General features: G+C 36.6%; 1 protein-coding gene across 5 annotated transcripts in view; it reads right to left on the bottom strand.

Moving 5' to 3' along the window:
• Window positions 1-21,343, bottom strand: part of TET2 (tet methylcytosine dioxygenase 2) — a 134,237-nt gene that overhangs the window by 87,209 nt on the left and 25,685 nt on the right. For all 5 annotated transcript variants that reach the window (XR_007477232.1, XM_033427824.2, XM_033427822.2 and 2 more), the window contains exon 2: window positions 1,082-1,227. The gene's annotated coding sequence lies outside the window, so the exon portion shown is untranslated. The remainder of the gene's footprint in view (window positions 1-1,081; window positions 1,228-21,343) is intronic.

Here is a 21,343-nt window from a genome sequence, read left to right as displayed (position 1 = left end):
GTGGCAGAGCGGATACTTATATCCTCAGACATCTGGAGTGAGGGAAGAGATTACAGCTACACAGGCTTTTTAGAAGATCTGCTATGCTGAATGTATAAACAAGATTCAGTGAAACTAAAGCTAAATTATCTGCTAAAGAGTTATAGATGGAAAAAAAAAAAAACCTCATTCTTCCTTTTCTCTAGCTAAGCTGCATTTTCTTTTCTACAATGCATCCACAATTTAAACTGGTTTACAGTACAGGCAAAGGTATACATAGTAGAATTCATTCTAGTGTTCATCTTAAATATTTTGGGGAAAAAAGATACATCAGTTCTCTACTTCTATATGTCTATATAAATGATAGTGATGTGATAAAAAAACAAACAAACAAAAAAAACTCTTAAAAAAAAACCAAAGAAACCCTTTAGGTTGGGACACTCATTAGCAAAACAAATTGATCTTTATTAAGATCAACTATAAGAACATAATGAAAAAAGTGTCTTTCTCTCAGTACCTCTATTTGTATTTTCAGAAAAATCACGTGAAAAAAATCACATAGGCTCTCCTGAGATCTGTCATTCTAAACTTTAGTTCTCTGTTAGTTCTACAAAGCCAAACTGTCATGAAACCCAGCTGCCTAGGTTCAAGAGGTACTCACTTTCAGACCAGCAAATAACCACAGAATAGCACTTTTTTTGGGTCCTCAACAAGATTGCGACAAAGTGGCCATAGGTGATGTAAGAATGGAGAAGAGAAATACTGTGACAAGTGGTTAGAGATAGCACCTTCCTCCATGCTTATTATTATATTTGAATGGCTCTTATCTCTTTTATTAAAATAGCAAACATTAAGAATCTGATGAAAATCTACCTTTTCTTCAGAGGAAAAAAAATGTATGTATCAGTACTTAAAAGTCAGCACACAACTTTAGGGGATTCATAGACCTTAAAATCTAAGCCATGCATACTAAGCATAGATAATAGAGGTATCTGAGAGAGTACAGAGTAACTTAGCGTTGGAGGTTGTAAGAGAGATTGACCATTAAACTGAGAACAAACTTACACTCGCAAACAAGCACCCACTGTCCCCAGTGTCTTACCAGCAGCTCTATCCCTCACTGCGCCTCCTGGGTCATGGCCTGTTGGCTGCTGCGGAGCCCATCTCCTGCTTCCACCCGTGGTAACTCAACAGGAGCGAGGGCAAGTAGACAATCTTGACAGGGTCTGCTGCTGAATGGTGGCCAGCCTGGAAAAGACACCGTTTGAATATTTTTAAGTTAGCAAAAAGGAACACAGCATGTACATCTGGTATGAAAGCTACTGCGTAGCATTTATAGGTTTCAGGTGCCTATAATTGGATATTTCCACTATGCCATTGGCTGTGAAAAATACGGGGCTGGAGGATCTTTCTCAAATCAATGAAAGTCCCAACTGCACCACAGTATTTGTCTAATATTTGTAGAGCAGTTTGCAATATCCAAAGCATCTCTGCTCACATCAGTTTGTGATCACATCTTGATTGTGATAATCAATTAGGTTTGAGACCCACTGGCTTGTATTACTTCATCGGTTGAATATAATAGTTCTCAGCCTTGGTTATAGTTATCACCTTGGGTGTAAAGTTGAGGCCTCACGCTCAGAGATTCTGATTTGTTGGCCTAAAATGAAGCCTTGCTCCCCAGGTGTTTCTAAGGTGCAGCCAGGATAGAGAATCATTAGCATAACTCCTTCTACTTGTTGAGATGTAGCACTAACTTAACTCATAAACAGCAAATGTCTATTCCGAATATACCACATCAAGACGATGTGTTAAGTGCTGTCGGAAAGGTAAAGCATTATAACATGTGACCCTGTGCTCAGGGGCTTTAATTTACCTGGACACATACTTTCAAAAGATCACATAATAAGATAAATACTTTAAAAATATAACCAAAGTAAGCCTTCACTGGTCAAAGATGTAGTGAAAATCTTGAAATAAGAGGAAAAGTTTAATGCATGAGGAAAGGCTTCTTCTGAGTTTTAAGGGCAGGATGAAATTCAGAGAAAGAGAGAGGCATAGAGAGAGACAGCACTGTTTTCAAGAAAAGACACAGCTGCAAGAATATGCAAAGTAAACTGAAGGATACCTAAAAAGCCCATTCTGATGGGAGGGTTACTATAAAGAGCATTAAGAGAATTTGGAGAGGCGGTTTTGACCTGGAATGTAAAGAGTACTGGTAAAATGACAAAAGAGTTGAGCCATTTTCCAAAATATCTGGAAATAGTATCTGAAATAGTATTGGAAGCTGCTGAAGGCTCATGTCCCAAGAGGTCTTAGTAAATTTACTGGGTTCTTAGTAAATGCCAGACACCATGCTAAAGCACTACATATGTTAGCTCATTTAACACAAACATCTGGAGAGGTAATTATTATTATCCCTATTTTACAGAGTCAGAAGGGGGGGGGTCACTTAATTTTCTCAGTTACATAGCTAGAAATAGTATGCTGAGACTGGGGCATGCCATTGTTTTTTAGCAACATGGCATCATAAAAGTAATGTATTAAGATTTAGGGTTTTTAAAAATTGAGATATAACTCACATACCATAGAATTCATCATTCTGAAGCATATAATTCTGTGGGTTCAGTATATTCAAAAAGTTGTGCCATTACTGCCACTATCAAATTCCAGAACAATTTCATCACTCCTGAAATAATTCCAGTACCCATTAGGAGTCAGTCCTCATTCATCGCTCCTCTACCTAATTGACCTTCTCTCTCTAGGGATTTGCCTATTCTGGATATTTCAGATATATTAAATCATGAAAAATTTGGCTTTTTGTTTCTGATTTCTTTCACTGAGCGTAATGTTTCCAAAGTTCATCTATGTCTTAGTGTGTATCAGTACTTCCTTTTTATGTCTAATATCCCACTGTATAGATGTACCACACTATCTATTCATGATAAATATTTGGGTTATTTCTACATTTTGGGTATTATAAATAGTGCTACTATGAACATTCATTTATAAGTCTTTTCCTATTGTGGTAAAATATGTGTAACATAAAATTTACTAATTTAACCATATTTTAAATGTATAACTCTGTGGCATTAAGCACATTCACACTGTTGTGCAACCACCACAACCATCTCTAGAACTTTTTCATTTTCTGAAACAAAACTCCATACCCATTAAACAACTCCCCATTCTCCTCTCTCCCAAGCCCCTGGCAAACACAATTCTACTTTTGGTCTCTATGAATTTGACATTCGAGGTAGCTCATACAGAATCATATTTGTTCTTTTGTGACTGGTTTATTTCACCTAGCATAATGTCTTCAAGATTCACCCATGTTGTAACATGTGTCAGAATTTCCTTCCTTTTTAAGGAAGAAGAGTATTCCATTATATGTATATACCACATTTTGGTTTTCCATTTATCTGTTGATAGACATGGGTTGCTTCCACCTTAAGGCTACTGTAAATAATGCTGCTTTGAACATGTGTGTTCATTGTTTATAAGTTTTTATATGGACATATGTTTTCAATTCTCTTGGGAGGAAAATTCCTAGGAGTAGAATTGCAAGGTCATATGATAATTCTTATATTTAATCTTTTGAAGACTGCCAAAGTGTTTTTACAAAGTCTCTGTGCCATTTTACATTCCCATCAGCAACTGTGTGAGAGTTCCAATTTTTCCAGACCCTCATGAACACTTGTTATTGTCTCTTTTTTTAAAGCCATCCTAGTGGGTGTGATGTAGTAGAAGATTTAGGGGTTCTAAATCATTAAATATAAGATATTGGCTTGGGACGTCCCTGGTGCCAGCAGTAAAGAATCCACCTTACAGGAGATTGGTTCAAGATGGTGGAATAGAAGGATGTGCGCTCACTTCCTCTTGAGAGAACACTGGAATCACAACTAACTGCTGAACAATCATCGACAGAAAGACACTGGAACTCACTAAAAAAGATACCCTACATCCAAAGACAAAGGAAAAGCCGTAAAGAGATGGTAGGGGGGCGCAATCACAATAAAATCAAATCCCATAACCACTGGGTGGGTGAATCACAAACTGGAGAACAATTATACCACAGAAGTCCACCCACTGGAATGAAAGTTCTGAGCCCCACGTCAGGCTTCCCAACCTGGGGGTCCAGCAACAGGGAGGAATTCCCAGAGAATCAGACTTTGAAACCTAGCGGGATTTGATTGCAGGACTTCGGCAGGACTGGGGGAAACAGAGACTCCACTCTTGGAAGGCACACACAATGTAATGTGTGCAACAGGACACAGGGGGAAGGAGCAGTGACCCCATGAGACTGAAAAAGGCCTACCTGCCAGTGTTAGAGGGTCTCCTGCACAGGTGGGGGCCGACTGTGGCTCATCGTGGGGACAAGGACACTGGCAGCAGAAGTTCTGGGAAGTACTCCTTGGCATGAGCCCTCCCAGAGTCACCATTAGCCCCACCAAAGAGCCCAGGTAGGCTCCACTGTTGGGTTGCCTCAGGTCAAACAACCAACAGGGAGGAAACCCAGCCCCACCCATCAGCAGACAAGCAGATTAAAGTTTTACGGAGCTCTGCCCAATAGAGCAACACCCAGCTCTACCCACCACCACTCCTCCCATCAAGAAGCTTGCACAAGTGTCTTAAAGATAGCCTCATCCACCAGAGAGAGACAGCAGAAGCAAGAAGAACGACAATCCTGCAGCCTGTGGGATGAAAACCACATTCACAGAAGGATAGACAAAATGAAAAGACAGAGGACTATGTACCAGATGAAGGAACAAGATAAAACCCCAGAGAATCAATTACATCAAGTGGAGACAGGCAACCTTTCAGACAAAGAATTCAGAATAATGAGAGAGAAGATGATCCAGGACCTTGGAAGAAGAATGGAGGCAAAGATTGAGAAGATGCAAGAAATGTTTAAGAAAGACCTAGAAGAATTAAAGAACACCTAGAAGAATTAAAGAACAAACAAACAAACAGAGATGAACAATTCAATAACTGAAATGAAAAATACACTAGAAGGAATCAATAGCAGAATAACTGAGGCAGAAGAACAGATAAGTGACCTGGAAGACAGAATGGTGGAATTCACTGCTGCAGAACAGAATGAAGAAAAAAGAATGAAAAGAAATGAAGACAGCCTAAGAGACCTCTGGGACAACATTAAACGCACTAACATTTGCATTATAGGGGTCCCAGAAGGAGAGAGGGAGACAAAGGACCCGAGAAAATATTTGAAGAGATTATAGTAGAAAACTTCCTCCACATGGGAAAGGAAATAGCCACCCAAGTCCAGGAAGCACAGAGAGTCCCAGGAAGGATAAACCAAAGGACAAACATGCCAAGGCACATAGTAATCAAACTGACAAAAATTAAAGACAAAGAAAAATTATTAAAAGCAACAAGGGAAAAATGACAAATAACATACAAGGGAACTCCCATAAGGTTAACAGCTGATTTCTCAGCAGAAACTCTACAAGCCACAAGGGAGTGGCATGACATATTTAAAGGGAAGATCCTACAACCAACATTACTCTACTCAGCAAGGATCTCATTCAGACTCAACAAAAAAATCAAAAGCTTTACAGACAAACAAAAGCTAAGAGAATTCAGCACCACCAAACCAGCTTTACAACAAATGCTAAAGGAACTTCTCTAAGTGAGAAACACAAGAGAAGAAAAGGACCTACAAAAACAAACCCAAAACAATTAAGAAAATGGCAATAGGAATATACATATAAATGATAACCTTAAATGTGAATGGATTAAACACTCCAACCAAAAGACACAGACTGGCTGAACTGACACAAAAAGAAGACTCATATATACGCTGTCTACGAGAGACCCACTTCAGACCCAGGGACACAAACAGAGTGAAAGTGAGGGGATGGAAAAAGATATTCCATGCAAATGGAAATCAAAAGAAAGCTGGAGTAGCAATACTCATATCAGATAAAATAGACTTTAAAATAAAGAATGTTACACGAGACAAGGAAGGACACTACATAATGATCAAGGGATTAATCCAAAAAGAAGATATAACAATTATAAATATATATGCACCCAACATAAGAGCACCTCAATACATAAGGCAACTGCTAACAGCTATAAAAGAGGAAATCGACAGTAACACAATAATAGTGAGGGAATTAACACTTCACTTACACCAACAGACAGATCATCCACATAGGAAATTAATAAGGAAACATGAGCTTTAAGTGACACAACAGACGAGACAGATTTAATTGATACCTATAGGACAGTCCATCCAAAAACAGCAGATTACACTTTCTACTCAAGTGCACATGGAACATTCTCCAGGATAGATCACATCTTGGGTCACAAATCAAGCCTCAGTAAATTTAAGAACACTGAAATCATATCAAGCATCTTTTCCGACCATAATGCTATGAGATTAGAAATAAATTACAGGGAAAAAAACATAAAAACACAAATACATGGAGGCTAAATAATACATTACTAAATAACCAAGAGATCAATGAAGAAATCTAAGAGAAAATAAAAAAAATACCTAGAGACAAATGACAATGAAAACACGAAGATACAAAACCTATAGGATGCAGCAAAAGCAGTTCTAAGAGGGAAGTTTATAGCAGTACAATCCTACCTCAAGAAAGACGAAAAATCTCAAATAAACAATCTAACCTTAAACCTAAAGGAACTAGAGAAAGAAGAACAAAACCCGAAGTTAGTAGAGGGAAAGAAATCATAAAGATCAGAGCCGAAATAAATGAAATAGAAACAAAGAAAACAATAGCAAAGAACAATAAAATTGAAAGCTGGTTCATCGAGAAGACAAACAAAATTGATAAACCTTTAGCCAGACTCATCAAGAAAAAGAGAAAGAGGACTCAAATCAATAAATTTAGAAATGAAAAAGGAGAAGTTACAACAGACACCACAGAAATACAAAGCATCATAAGAGACTACTACAAGCAACTCTATGCCAATAAAATGGACAACCTGGAAGAAATGGACAAATTCTTAGAAAGGTATAACCTTGCAAGACTGAATCAGGAAGAAATAAATTGAAACTGTGATTAAAAATCTTCCAACAAACAAAAGTCCATGGACCAGATGGCTTCACAGTTGAATTCTATCAAACATTTAGAGAAGAGCTAACACCCATGCTTCTCAAACTCTTACAAAAAATTGCAGAGGAAGGGACACTCCCAAACTCATTCCACGAGGCCACCATCACCCTGATATCAAAACCAGACAAATATACTACAAAAAAAGAAAATTACAGACCAATATCACTGATGAACATAGATGCAAAAGTCCTCAACAAAATACTAGCAAACAGAATCCAACAACACATTAAAGGATCATACAACATGATCAAGTGGGATTTATCCCAGGGATGCAAGGATTCTTCAGTATATGCAAATCAATCAATGTGATACACCATATTAACAAACTGAAGAAAAAAAACAATGTGATCATCTCAATAGATTCAGCAAAGGCTTTAGACAAAATTCAACACCCATTTATGATAAAAACTCTGCAGAAAGTGGGCATAGAGGGAACCTACCTCAACATAATAAAGGCCTTATATGACAAACCTACAGCAAACATCATTCTCAATGGTGAAAAACTGAAACCATTTCCTCTAAAATCAAGAACAAGACAAGGATGTCCACTCTCACCACTATTATTCAACATAATTTTGGAAGTCCTAGGCATGGCAATCAGAGAAGAAAAAGAAATAAAAGGAATACAAATTGGAAAAGAAGAAGTAAAACTGTCACTGTTTGCAGATGACATGACACTATATGTAGAAAATCCTAAAGATGCTACCAGAAAACTACTAGAGCTCATCAATGAATTTGGTAAAGTTGCAGGATACAAAATTAATGCACAGAAATCTTTTGCATTCCTATACACTAACAATGAAAGATAAGAAAGAGAAATTAAGGAGACAATCCCGTTCAGCACTGCAACAAAAAGAATAAAATACCTAGGAGTAAACCTACCTAAGGAGGTAAAACACTTGTACTCAGAAAACTGTAAGACACTGATGAAAGAAATCAAAGATGACATAAACAAATGGAGAGATATACCATGTTCTTGGAGTGGAAGAATCAATATTGTGAAAATGACTATATTACCCAAGGCAATCTACAGATTCAATGCAATCCCTATCAAACTACCAATGGCATTTTTTACAGAACTAGAATTAAAAATCTTAAAATTTGTATGGAGACACAAAAGACCCCAAATAGCCAAAGCAATCTTGAGGGGAAAAAAACAGCTGGAGGAACCAGACTCCCTGACTTCAGACTATATTACAAAGCTACAGTAATCAAGACAGTATAGTACTGGTACAAAAACAGAAATATAGATCAATGGAACTGGATAGAAAGCCCAGAGATAAACCCACACACCTATGGTCAACTAATCTATGACAAAGGAGGCAAGGATATACAATGGAGAAAAGACAGTCTTTTCAATAAGTAGTGCTGGGACAACTGGACAGCTACATGTAAAAGAATGAAATTAGAACAGTCCCTCACACCATACACAAAAATAAACTCAAAATGGATGAAAGACCTAAATGTAAGGCCAAACATTATAAAACCCTTAGAGGAAAACATAGGAAAAACACTCTTTGACATAAATCACAGCAAGATATTTTTTGACCCACCTCCTAGATGAAAGACCTAAATGTAAGGCCAAACACTATAAAACCCTTAGAGGAAAACATAGGAAGAACACTCTTTGACATAAATCACAGCAAGATATTTTTTGACCCACCTCCTAGAGTAATGGAAATAAAAATAAAAATAAACAAATTGGACCTAATGAAACTTAAAAGCTTTTGCATAGTAAAGGAAACTATAAACAAGATGAAAAGACAGCCCTCAGAATGGGAGAAAATATTTGCAAGCGAATCAACCGACAAAGGATTAATCTCCAAAATATATAAACACCTCATGCAGCTCAATATTAAAACAAACAGACAACCCAATCAAAAAATGGGCAGAAGACCTAAATAGACATTTCTCCAAAGAAGACATACAGATGGCCAAGAGGCACATGAAAAGCTGCTCAACATCACTAATTATTAGAGAAATGTAAATCAAAACTACAATGAGGTATCACCTCACACCAGTTAGAATGGGCATCATCAGCAAAATCTACAAACAACAAACGCTGGAGAGGGTGTGGAGAAAAGGGAACCCTCTTGCACTGCTGGCGGGAATGTAAATTGATACAGCCACTATGGAGAACAGTATGGAGGTTCCTTAAAAAACTAAAAATAGAATTACCATATGACCCAGCAATCCCACTACTGGGCATATACCCAGAGAAAACCAGAGTTTAAAAAGACACATGCAGCCCAGTGTTCACTGCAGCAGTATTTCCAATAGCCAGGTCATGGAAGCAACCTAAATGCCTATCAACAGACGAATGGATAAAGAAGATGTGGTACATGTATACAACGGAATATTACTCAGCAATAAAAAGGAACGATATTGGGTCATTTGTAGAAACGTGGATGGACCTAGAGACTGTCATACAGAGTGAAGTAAGAAAGAGAAAAACAAATATTGTATATTAATGCATATGTGTGGAATCTAGAAAAATGGTACAGGTGAACCGGTTTGCATGGCATAAATAGAGACACAGGTGTAGAGAACAAACATGTGGACACCAAGGGGGGAAAGCGGGTGGTGGGGGCTGCGTGTGTCGTGGTGGGATGAATTGGGACATTGGGATTGACATATATAGACTAATATGTATAAAATCGATAACTAATAAGAACCTCCTGTATAAAAAAAATTAAAAGAGAAGATCTAAAAACTTTAAAAAAAAAAAAAAAAGGAAAAGAATCTGCCTTACAATGCAACGGACGTGGGTTCGATCTCTGGTCAGGGATCTAAGATCCCATGTGCTGGGGGGTAACTAAGCCCACACCCCACAACCACTGAGCTTGAGCGCCTCAACTAGAGCCCACATGTCGTGAAGTACAGAGCCCATGCGCCACAACTAGAGAAAACCCACACACAGAACTAGAGAGAAGTCCACGCGCTGCAACAAATGATCCTGCATGCCTCAGTGAAGTTCCCGTGTGCGGCAACCAAGCCCTGATGCAGCCACAAAAAATTAAATAATAAATCTTAAAAAAAAAAAAGATATTGGCTTGCCGCAGTTCAGATGTTAAGTGATAAGTCTGAACAAGATGCTGGCAGAGGAAATGAAATAAAATGATCAAGCAAAGAAATATTACTGATTGAGAAATGGGTGGATATTAGTAACACTCTAGATGTAGGGAGAAAAAGAAAGACTAAATTATAGTAATAAAGCTTTGAGCTTGGTTGCCTGGAAGAATGATGGTATTAATCAGAGAAAATTCTATAAAGGAATTTGAAATGACAAAATAAATTTTTGACATCATGTATTTGAGGAATCCATGTATTCCAAGTAAATAATTATCAGACAGGTAAAGATCAGGAGGTTAGGGTTGGAGACCAAAAAAACCCTCACAAGATATTTCATTAACATCTTTATTGGAGTATAATTGCTTTTACCTTGTGATTTTAAAAAAGGTCAAAGAAGCATTGGTAAGACTAGAAGAGGGTCATTGTACATCCTTAGATTCCTAAGGCTGGGTTTAGCAACTTATGTACCAAACACTGAGGAAGGAAGGAAGCACTTTACTTCCTGTTTTCTGTTTAAAATAGTAATATAAAACCTAAGTGGTTAATGTATTCTTTACACTCAGAGTTTTAGCAGAACTTGGTTGGTATGGGATTTTTATCTATACTGTGGGGCACTCAGGACAGCAGTGCCCTTGGCTCAGACTGGTGTGAGCAGGCTTAGTGCAACTGTCCTCTAAAGAAAGACACAAGATGGGGAGTCCTAGGGAAATGCGTGTCACTGCAAGCAGTTATCTGATTGGCTGGGAACCAAGCTGGCAAATTATCAAGGAGAACATGAAGTTCCAGTTTTCTATGCCCCAAAGAGCCCCCTTATAGAAAGAGGCCATCCCAACAAATAGAATGTACACCTGTAAGAGACCACAAGACTCTTGTTAGAACACAGTTCTTCAACGGTCAGTGATCTTGGCTTTGTTCAGTTTTGGAAAGTCTCCAACATGATAACATTCAGGAATCACTACAGTGATGACTCATATGCTTGGGTACCTCTTTTGAAAGAGAACGTTAATAATACTATTTAGGATGCTATGGTAAGTAGTCTCAAAGAAAATGTAAAACATTATCAGTCTGCTGATACACTGAGTTTTCCCTCTGACCTGATATACTGAGATTATAAAGGAAAAAACAAATCATTTAGAAGGCAAAACAGAATAAACATAAAGGGTAACTGCTGCCAAAGACAGAAGTTAAGGTAAGAGCCAGAAAAACAAACACACAAAAAAAAGCAAAAACAAAAAAAGAGAGAAATTTAAGAATGAAAGCCTATGAACACATTGAAAAGTTTTCACTCCCACACACACATCTACATTTTTAATTGAACGAAATAAACCTCACGGTTAATATCACCATCTTTCTGAGGATAATGTGGTTCGAAGACAGATTTTTCTTTTGTTTCCCTAAATTGAAGCTTATTCTGGTATTTTATCTTCATCAGCTATCCACAGTTTTAAAAGGATAATATCTTTCTGAAATATTTTCCAGAATGTAGATGAAAAAATAACAGTGATAATAAAAATAGCTAAGATTTATTGAATGCATTCTTAGTCATTTAATCTTCAAAATACTTTCAGTCATGTTTCTTAGCACACACTTTGTAGGTGGCAGGCCTTCAGAGCCTGTGCTCTTAACTGCCATGCTTCATGGCCTCCAACAGCTTGTAGGAGATTCAATGAAGAATACATTTCATTTTGGTGATAGGTAAATTATTCTGTATTTCAAATCCTAGTAGCAGACACTTTCCTTCAAAAATGGAACAAAACTTTTCTTTACAAACCAGTCACTCTACCTATAAACATGTATACATCAATGCAAGCTATGTATCATGTATAGAAATCTTTTTTGGGGGTCTTAAATACATTCTCCTTTCAATAAATGGATATTTCCCTGATCAAGACATTAAATAAATACTTCCATCGTGAACAGGGCACTATGTTTATCCTGCTGGATCTAGGCTGTCCTTTCCCCTTGTTGCTAATCATCCACCATCACTGCACGTCTCTTCAAAGCTTCCCAGCAATAGGTGTTTCCTTGCTGTTCTCACGCCCCCTCAGCTGCTCCCCTGCTTGATGTGATCCTCCTCCAGGTCTAAATGGGGTCAGACTGGAAGTTCACTGAACAGCAGGTTACTGGCCTCAGCAGGATATACCCACAACTCAGTTCTCCTCCCTCTTTCCTCTCCCCACCCCACCATGCCCCAACAAGCGTGCACTCATGCTTACTCTCTCTCTCTGCAAGTAAATGATCCCAACTGTAAGGTGCCCAAAGGGAAATGCTATTTCAGAATGTCAGCTACTTGGCAGCAATGGCTGTTCTATTAATGCTTAAAAAAAAAACCCAAAAACAAAAAACAGGGACTTCCTTGGTGGCACAGTGGTTAAGAATCCACCTGCCAATGCAGGGGACACTGGTTCGAGCCCTGGTCTGGGGAGATCCCACATGCCGTGGAGCAACTAAACCCATGGGCCACAACTACCGAGCCCGTGTGTCAAAACTACTGAAGCCCGCGGGCCTAGAACCTGTGCTCTGCAACAAGAGAAGCCACTGCAATGAGAAGCCCGCGCACTGCAATGAAGTGTAGCTCCCGCTCGCCACAACTAGAGAAAGCCCGCGCACAGCAAAGAAGACCCAACACAGCCAAAAATAAAATAAACAAAATAAATTAATTAAAAAGAAAAAAGCAAAACAAAAAAAGAAAACCAAAAACACTACAGGAGTTAAAGTTCTAAGAAGAAAACTAAAGCAAATCCTCATGCATATTTACTCCCTGCTCTTCCTAACATAGAGAAAGTGGTGACTCCAAGGAAAAATTCAGTGAGCGTTTGCAGAACAAATTCCACTAAGATAAAAATATATACATCAAACAAGATTGTTTCTAATGAAGTCTTTATAGAACTAAAATTGCCGAACAAAGCTGAAATATTAGACAGTTATAAACTATTTGACATAGTATTTCTATTGCACAAAGAAATTAAGAACCAAACAGGAATGTAGAGGTACAGGTATAAATTCACTTGGCATTGTGTATAGATTATCAACTTATATACCTTCCAGAAACAAACAAGCAACCAAAGTTATGAGGGAATAGATATTTTGAAAAAATGAGATGGAAATTCCACATTAAAAGAAAATATTGAGTAAAAATCAAGCAGAACAAGCATATATAATTTCTTGCATCTGAAATGCAAACATTTCTATGACACTCTGACACTTGCTAATACTTGGTCAGAAACTGTCAGAAACTGGGCTATAATTAACCAATGGAGGTGTGCCCAATGTCTTAACTCTGAAAAGCCAATAGAGGATATAGTTTATCTTTTATCCACTAAAATAGGAAACATAATTCTTTATAACAGAACTGCCATTCCCAATGTTTAAGCATTTTAGGGATCCCTTCTAGAAATTCTGTGTAGTGGAGGAAAGAAAAGGGGCAGAGAAGAAGAAAGAGGTGAAGAAAAATGTGTACACGGATTCTATGGTTCATCTGTTCCTTTTTCTCCACACAAGGAACTTTAGGTTTTGGCGACAGAATTTCTCTAGTTGACTGCAGGACAATATTTCTATTAGGAGCTGGGCTTTGAGCTGAATCTCAGAAGAAACTTCTCACCCATCACTCTCATAAACCCACAAGCAAACTAAGGAAGTCAGAAGGTAGAAGAGATAACCAATGTACAAATCCATCTCAGGTTCTAATTCTGCCACTAATCCTCCATAACTCATGATCTTGAGCCAACCAATCACTTAAGGAAACTGAGGTTTGAGAAGTCTATAAAATGTTGAATTGTATTATCTCTGTTTCAAACCAGCTTTAAGGTGTTATGATTCTATGACTTAGATCGTCTAGTTTGATACAGATAGAACTGTATACATGTTCAGTATAGATATACTGTATATATATGTATATATATATGTACATACATGTATATATACATGTATATACATGCATATATATGTATATATGCATGTATATACATATATACATGTTCAGTATACATGTATACTGTTGATACATGTATACTGTTGATACATGTATACATATGTATATACATATATATGTACACATATACATATATATGTATATATACATGTATATACATATATATACATGTTCAGTATACATGTATACTGTTGACACATGTATAAAAAAAGAGGTATTACACAATAAATAAGGTATAAAAACATGAGCAAAATTACATTGGTAGGATTATCCCAATTTAAATACCCTCATATAGTATTAAAACTTTATAATGGGGACTTCCCTGCTGGCACAGTGGTTAAGACTCCAAGTTCCCAATGCAGAGAGCCCGGGTTCGATCCCTGGTCAGGGAACTAAATCCCACATGCATGTCACAACTAAGGAGCCCAAGAGCCACAACTAAGGAGCCTGCCTGCCACAATTCAGACCCAGCACAACCAAATAAATTAAAAAAAATCAACTTTATAATGAATAATCCTCAAATTGTAATAGACAACTATAAACTCATAATCACAATGCTTACTGATCCCCCCCAAAATTATTTTACAATGTATATTCTATTCCTTTAGATTTGGTAATTTCATATTATAAACTGATGTAACAGACTTTTCAGAGTAATGAGGCTACTACCATGGTTCATTTAGACTGAATTGCTAACTATATCCATTTATAATAGCCATAGGTTGAGGATCGATAACTTGGTAGACTGTGAAAGCTTCATTAAAAAAAAAAAAAAAACTGCTTCAAATCAATAACATTAACCCAGATATTTTTAAAATGAGTTCATTTTCTTTACATTTTAGGAAAATTATTAGGTGTATATTAACCCCACCTTCCCATTTCTTTAAGACAGATGGGAAGTAAAAGAACGAATTTTTAATCATTAATTATTATATAAATTATTCATAGCCCAAAGAATATCTTCATGTACGGATGCTATTAGTCATATGAGCTAAGGCTTAATGCCATTACGTTAATAACATTAATACAAACACCAAAGGATCAGTGAGAAAATTTCTAATGCTTGATGAGACAGCAAACTGTATAAAATGAAATTTTATACTATATTATAAAACTGCCAACATTTGCTATATCACTATTTTTAAAAAGCAACACTACTTCACTTAAAATACTGTCTACATTTTTCATCCTAAAAATGTTAACAAGGAAATTTCATTAAACCTTATTTCCAATAAAAAGGCAAAGGAAAATGACTAGAAAACTCCACAAATTTCCCAAAGTTTCTAATTTTATTGTTTTCCTTAAAATAGAAAAATATATGAAAAAGATTTCAGAATACGTAGGAAAACTCCAGTTCTATTTACCTAGATTGTTAAAAGCAAGTTATGCATTTTACAAAATTGGAAGTGTCATTAACATGACATAACATACTTCTATCTAAGGTACTCTTAAAAACAATTTAGTAAACATCGTTAAGACAAATAAATGATGATTCTCTGGCTATACACATGAATGATAATCAAAATATTTAACAGCTGGCATGTCAAAGCATGGGTAATAGTGCTGGAGGAGGGTCTAAGAGGCCACCTATTTTAGCTGCAGGATTGTGGGGAGGTTCAGGGAGTCATGGCAAGGGAGCCAGGGAGTCGCAGGGCAGCAGAATTCCCCCGCTAACTTGGAAATATTTCAGTAAACTTCAGCAGAGCCACACTCATGTATACCTCCTGTGTATAAGCTCTGGTTATTCGCATGATTCTTAAATAAGGGATTATTTTTTTTTAAGCTTTTAAGCAATTGTTAGAAGTCTGCAAATCACAACAGTGTAAATCAACTATACTTCAATAAAATAAATTTTTTAAAAAATCTTTGCAAATCTGCTACTTGCTACTGAAGAAAATGTAACTATTAACTTTGGCAGTAGCTAGAAAGAAACATCATGGGGGAAATTTGATGGAAGAAATGAAAAATGAAAGACAGAAGGGTCTTTTTTTAATTTTCAAAACTTTATGTGAAAATTATATAAAGTATTTTTGTGACATTGAAGTTATTTAAAAATTAAAGTATGAGGTTAAACTTTCAAGTAATGACCACAATGACAGAATGTAAATACATTTCTCCCCTAAATAAATAAAACATTTAGTATAAACAGCTGTATATCCAATCACACTTAAGACTGGAGAGTCATATAAATAAATGAGAAAGCCAAATAGATATTTTAATAACAAAATTTTGATATAATATTTTCATAAAATTATCATTTTCAAATTAAACTGGATTTTCAAATATTTCCTGGAGATAGCAAACACCTATTGCTGCTTATAAGTTAATTTCTTAAGAACAAGCATATCATAATGTTGAAGAAATGGCTGCATTATTAAAAAATATTTGATGCCATATTCCAGAGATGTAAAAGGTGGTCTAGTCTACACAGAATTGCATATTAAAAAAAAAATGTTTTAAATCATTTTTTATTTGCTAGATCTTCTAGATGGAATATACAAATCTAAAGAGAGCAGGAATTTATTGTTGTTGTTGACTGTCCTCTTGTTGAAGGGATTAAAGTTACCAAGCAACCCCTGTGTTGCAGAAACCAAAATAAAAAAGGAGTCAGTTGTCAACTACCAGTTCTTCTAAAACAGAAGATTGCAAGCAGGTAAGCATTATTTTGCTATAATGTTTGGTCATACATTTTTAATCATATGACAAAGTAAAAATCATCAAAAAACTCCCAAGGAAAAAAACTCCTCTAAAAGCATATTAATTGTGACTAAATTGAGAGTTTATAAAATCACCATTATCACCATTTTAAAATCATCACTGAGCAAAGTGGAGTTTGGAAAAAAAGGAGCCACTGACCCTGCCTTTAGAAGAATGTTTGAGAAAAGCCCTTGGTGCCAAGTTGACTCAGCTTCATAGGCCATGGAAATCAACACTGAATGTCTTGATTCTTCATTGACTCTGAGTGGATGAAAAGCTAAATGAAAACTGGAGCATTAACTTCTTATGCTTGGAGACGTGAAAGTGTCATTTCTAAGAAAGCTCAATTGTCAGCTGACCAGAAAGGCATAACTACTCCAACCTCCAAGAATGAGTCAGTAAACGAAGAGAAGGGAAACAAACAAATGAGCACCATTAGTATATGCATATTATTTCAGCTCAGTAGCCATTACAAGCCAGATACTCTACATGCTAGAAAAACCTCTTTCCTTTTGAGAAAGATGAGTAATACTGAAGAAACTAATAGTGGGATAAACTTAACCAGGCCTCACTAGGAATGCAGCTGCTTTACAGAACCTCACTGTAGACAGACTTATAGTGGGAGGTCAATCCTCTCTCCAACAACTGTCACTAAAATGACTTAACACTCCAGGTTTATGCCAGGTCAGTGTACACAGGTCATCTCCAGAGCCATGAATGAAGTCATGCGTTATCAGAAAGCAGGTCAGAGGTGACATAAATCACCTAACTGTAACAGCTGACTAAAAATAACTTTCTATTATAAGCACTCATTTCCTAAATGAGAGGATAGATATCCTTCATTTTCTGAGGAGTGATGAGGGGGGAAATCCTCACATAAAACCAAACAAGGCTTTTTCATCTTCCGTACTCACAGAAGAGGCATGGAGTCTGTAGGTACCTGAATTTGGCTTGTAGCCTTTGATCTATCATGGGCACGGAATGAAGGCAAATGAATCTCGCCCACTGATCGCCTTCTGAACAACTACTATCCCCTCCCTCACCTTTTTTATGAAGGACTGGTGCTACCTGTTCATTGCAAATAAGGTTGTGATTCAATTAAGAAGGAGATTAGGTTATTTTCTCAACCTCAGGTTGGAAAACCCAGTGTCAATAGAGGACTTGAATAGAAACACTGTAGGTACCCGTAAGAAAAACAAAAAATATTTTTACTGCCTAGTTTATTTTCTTTTTATAAATTTAAGGTTTGTTTTTTTTTTTAGGCTGCTTTTCATTTTTAAAATTAAACTTTTTTTTTTTAGAGCAGATTTTGGCTCACTCTAAAATTTAGCAGAAAGAACAGTGCGTTGTCATATACTTCTGTCCACACACATGTATAACTTCTCCCACTATGAACATCCCTTTCTCGGGTGGTGCATTTGTTACAGCTGATGAACCTATACTGACTGACACATCATTATCACCAAGTCCACAGCTGACATTAGCGTTCACTCTTGATGTTGTACATTCTATGAGTTTTGGCAGATGTACTACAATGACATGTATCCACCATTGTAGTATATTAGAGAATAGTTTCACTACCCTAAAAACCAAACCCTCTGTATTCTGCCTATTCATCCTTCTTATCCCCTAATCCCTGGAAAAACTAATCTTTTTACTGTCTGCATAGTTTCACCTTTTCCAGAATGTCATACAATTGGAATCAAAGAGTACGGACCCTTACAGGATAGATTATTTCTCTTAGCAATACGCATTTAAGCTTCCTTTATATCTTTTCATGGCTTGATACCTTATTTCTTTTTAGTGTTAAATTAATATTCCATTGCATGCTACAGTATATTTACCCATTTACCTACTGAAGGGCATCTTGGTTGCTACCAAGTTTTGGCAATTATGAAGAAAGCTACTATAAACATTGTGTGCAGGTTTTTGTGTGGACATAAGTTTTCAACTCCTTTGGGTAAATACCCAAGAGTGCAATCACTGGATTGTACGGTAAGAGTACATTTAGTTTTGTAACTGCTAAACTATCTTCCAAAGTGGCTGTACCTTTTTGCATTCCACCATCAATGAATGAAGAATTTCCTTTGCTCCACAACCTCATCAGCATTTGATGTTGTCAGCATTCGAGATTTTGGCCATTCTAATAGGTGTGTAGGGTAATCTCATTAATTAATTTGCAATTCCCTAATGACATATCATTTTGAACATCTTTTCATATGCTACTCACCCTCTGTGTATCTTCTTTGATGATGTGTCAGTTCAGGCCTTTTGCCCAATTTTTAAACAGGTTGTTCATTTCTTTTATTGTTTTAACAGTTTGAAGAGTTCTTTGTACATTTTGGATAATAGTCCTTTATCAAATGTGTCCTTTGCAAATATTTTCTCCCAGTCTGTGGTTTGTATTCTCATTCTCTTGACACAGCCTTTGGCAGAACAGAAGTTTTTAATTTTTTTTTTTTTTTTTTTTTTTTTTTGGCCATGCTGCTCAGCTTGTGGAATCTTAGCTCCCCAACCAGGGATCGAACCCAGGCCTTCGGCAGTGAAATCACAGAGTCCTAACCACCAGACTGTCAGGGAATTCTCAGGAATTTTTAATTTTAATGTAGTACAGCTTAAAAATTATTTCTTTCATGAATCATGTCTTTGGTATTACATCTAAAGAGTCATCATAAATAAATAAATAAATAAAATAAATAGTCACCACCATACCCAATGTCACCTAGGTTTTCTTCTATGTTATCTTCCAGGAGTTTTACAGTTTTGCATTTTACATTTAGGTCTATGATCCATTTTCAGTTAATTTTTGTAAAGAGTGTAAAGTCTATGTCTAGATCTGTTTTGTTGCATATAGATGTCCAGTTGTTTCAGCACCATTTGTTGAAAAGATTGTCTTTGCTCCATTGTATTGCCTTTAGCCTTTGTCAATTGACTATATTTGTATGGGTCTATTTCTGGGCTCTCTATTCTGTTCTACTGATCTGTCTAACCTTTCAACAATCCCACATTGTTGTAGCTTTACAGTAAGATTTGAAGTCAGGTGTGTCAATCCTCCAACTCTGTTCTTCAAATATTGTGTTTGAATATTGGGTCTTCTGTCTCTCCATATAAATTTTAGAATCCATTTGTTGATATTCACAAAATCACTTGCTCGGATTTTGACTTTGTGTTGGATCTATAGATAGAATTGGGAAGAACTGACTTGACAATACTGAGTCCTCCTATCCATGAACATGAGCTATCTCTCCATTTACTGAAGTTATATTTTGATGTCCTTCATCAGAGTTTTATAGTTTTCCTCATATATCTTTTAAATACTTACATAGTTTGTAAACTTTTTTTGTATACTGTATGTACTTTATTAGATTTATACCCAAGTATCTCATTTTGAGGGGTACTAATGTAAATGGTGATGTTTTCAATTTCAGATTCCACTTGTTAATTGCTGTTATATAGGAAAGTGACTTTTTTTCTACCACTTTTATTGAGATATAACTGACATACAGTACTGTGTAAGGTAAGGTGTACAGCATGATTTGATTTACATACATCATGAAGTGGTAATCACAATAAATTTAGTGAACATCAATCAGCTCATATAGATACAAAATTAAAGAAATAGAAAAAATAATTAGCATTACTCAACATTACTAATTATTAGAGAAATGCAAATCAAAACCACAATGAGGTATCACCTCACACTGGTCAAAATGGCTATCATCTAAAAGTCTACAAAAATAAAAAAAAGTCTACAAATAATAAATGCTGGTGTGAGTTTGGGGAAAAGGGGACCCTCCTACACTCTTGGTAGGAATGTAAATTGGTGCAGCCACTATGGAAAACAGTATTGAGTTTCCTTACAAAACTAAAAATAGAGCTACCATATGATCCAGCAACCCCACTCTTTTTCTCTCCCATTGCAGAGCACAGGCTCAGGATGCGCAGGCTCAGCGGCCATGGCTCACGGGCCCAGCCGCTCCGCGGCATGTGGGATCTTCCCATACCGGGGCACGAACCCGTGTCCCCTGCATCGGCAGGCAGACTCTCAACCACTGCGCCACCAGGGAAGCCCTGGCAACCCCACTCTTGAGCATATATCCTGAAAACATGAAAACTCAAATTCGAAGATACATGCACCCCAATGTTCATAGCAGTACTATTTACAACAGCCAAGACACAGAAACTACCCAAGTGCCCATCAACAGACGTTTGGTTTAAGAAGATGTGGTATGTGTGTGTGTGTGTGTGTGTGTGTGTGTGTGTGTGTGTGAGTGTGTGTGTGTGTGTGTGTGTATTCCACACATAATGGAATATTACTCTGCCATTAAGGGGAAAGAAAGAGAGGAATAAATTAGTAGTATGGGATTAACAGATACAAACTACTATACATAAAATAGATAAGCAACAAGGATTTGCTGTATAGCACAGGGAACAATACTCAATATCTTATAATAACCTACAATGGAAAATAATCTAAAATAAATAAATTAATTAATTTAAAAAAAAAATATATATATATATATGGCTTCCCTGGTGGTGCGGTGGTTGGGAATCT

Source organism: Orcinus orca, chromosome 4 (genome assembly GCF_937001465.1).
Source record: "Orcinus orca chromosome 4, mOrcOrc1.1, whole genome shotgun sequence".
NCBI classification, from domain to species: Eukaryota; Metazoa; Chordata; class Mammalia; order Artiodactyla; family Delphinidae; genus Orcinus; species Orcinus orca.
The sequence above is the reverse complement of the archived record's forward strand: the minus strand, read 5'-3'. Positions and strand labels throughout refer to the sequence as shown.